General features: G+C 38.8%; 1 pseudogene; it reads right to left on the reverse strand.

Annotated features, from left to right (window-relative positions):
* Nucleotides 1-303: 303 nt before the first annotated feature.
* On the reverse strand, nucleotides 304-511 carry LOC119955968 (annotated as a pseudogene).
* Nucleotides 512-2194: the final 1683 nt, after the last annotated feature.

The raw sequence follows: 2194 nt of genomic DNA on the forward strand, positions 1-2194 counted from the left end.
TATAGTGTTCCAATGTGATCTGCATTCTATTTATGATTTAAATCTGGAAAAGATAGGAAATGGCAACTGTTGGGAACACTCCATTTATTTGGCCATTTTTAACCCCCTGAGTCCCAGTTAAAAACAAAACAGTTTCAAAAGAAGCCCGGAATAGCAGGGGCCATGCATATGATAGATGCTGCAGCTAAGTGTGATATTTGCATTGAATTCTTAAAGGCAATTTGACTGAAGAGACATCGGTGAGTCTCTCATTGTTCATTCTTTCACATACTCTGGGAGTTATTTCTGAGCTAGTTATTTTTAAAAACTTTTTCTGGGTTACAAAGCCAGAGCTCAGAGTGTGGACAGGGGCGAACCCCTAATCCAGCTCCTTGCCTGCGCCAGAAACCAATTCAAATTCAAATTCAAATTGAATCCAATTCATGGTCCCCACAAGAGAGACATACCAGATCTGAGCCAAAAGGCAGAGCAGACACTACACTTGATCTTGGCCAAAAGGCCGAGAAACGATTCTGAGCTAGTTATACGATGGGAAATGTACATTATTTTCCATCTACAAAGAGAATGACCTAAAATACATTCCATAAAGTTGGATTGATGAAAGATAAAATTGGAAGGATTTAGCATCGATTACCTTGTATGTAAATAAAAGTCACACCGTTAACCATCCGCGTGCCAAACAGACCTGTTACCCAACAGATTTAAAAAGCAGAAAATGCTACAATTGTGTCAAGTCTCAAAAAATGTTTAAAATATGCAACACTCGCAGAAATAAAGAGCAGATTTGAATTCTTAGAATGAATAATCATTGCAGTTTTGTTTGGAATTTTTGAAGTTTTGGTCTGAAAACTGATGATCTCCATTCGCAGAAGAGAAAAGAATTAATCTTGTGTTGGTGCACTGTTCATGTTTCAACAGGAAGTGAGGGGTTGCAACATGAAGGACATTCCTCAGGGCCCATGTCTCCAATACAGGGGTATGCAGAAAACTAACATTACCACTCAATTAATGCCCCAAGGCAGATCCCCCATTAGTATTCCCATTTGTGAGTTCAGTTCATAAGACTAATGGAGTCGCTACCTGGGGACATTAATTGTGAGTGACACCATTGCTGGCTCCTTGTAAACTCTCACTAATATTGCTGTGCGGCAAAGACAGAAAAGACTATGAAGATTATAAAGAAAGCTGCAAAGCTGCCAATATCTCGCCTTTATTTGACAGCTATCTGCACGTTGAGTTAAAAGGCTCACAATAAAGCAGGAGCCTCAAACTCATCGGCACGGTGTGTTTCTCGGAGTGCATTACTTCCCAAGACTTTTTAAAAAGCTCAAAATTACCTTTTAAATCCATTTAAGCTTTTTAGGTGCTTGGAATCTGTCACGCACATCAGATGTGGTTACGTGTGTTTAGCGATTTGAATAAAATACATGTTGTACTCGATGGAGTTACACATAATGCATTTTTGTGAAGAGAGAACTCAGGGGATGCAATGACTTACCTATAGGTGCACTTAGCAGGTTTGGAGTCCATCTGCAAATGGACATATCATTTAGTTGACAAGTCAGATTGCTTAAATACACCATTTAGTATTGGGTAATGGCACGCCTAAATCCTGGGGCATTCTTTAATTTTATCAGCCACTGCTTAAGTTGCCAGGTGTCACCCACCTCCTTCAGCAGGGTGAATTATGGGGTGTTTTATTTCAACAAGGTGATGAAAACAGATTAAATTATCATCAGAGTGACATTGGAAAGTCAGTTGCCAAGCGCACACTTCACAGACAAGATCCAGTGTAAATTTCTGTTTCTGTTTTAGCCTTTATATCAAGTCCCAGATTAATGCTGTTTTGCTGTAATAGAAACTAAATGAAACCATGAATAGGATATATGAATGTGTTCTTAACAAATCAGAGCAAACAGTCCACGTTTGACAGGCTGAGAGCCACTTGCAACATTTTTTAAAATCACTTTACATTTATATTACAGGCCCCTGTGTGAACATCAAAGGACAGGTTGCAGTGACAGTACAATCAGATAATTGCACCACCTTATCAGCAACTATCAGGACAACAACAATAACAACGGAATAATGATGTATATTAGCCATGATCTGTGGGAAGAAGTGATATAAATAACAGATATTACCATTACATATCATCTTAAAAAAATCATCACTCTGTATAGCGGAAGACGGG

Source organism: Scyliorhinus canicula, chromosome 21 (genome assembly GCF_902713615.1).
Source record: "Scyliorhinus canicula chromosome 21, sScyCan1.1, whole genome shotgun sequence".
Taxonomy (NCBI): Eukaryota; Metazoa; Chordata; class Chondrichthyes; order Carcharhiniformes; family Scyliorhinidae; genus Scyliorhinus; species Scyliorhinus canicula.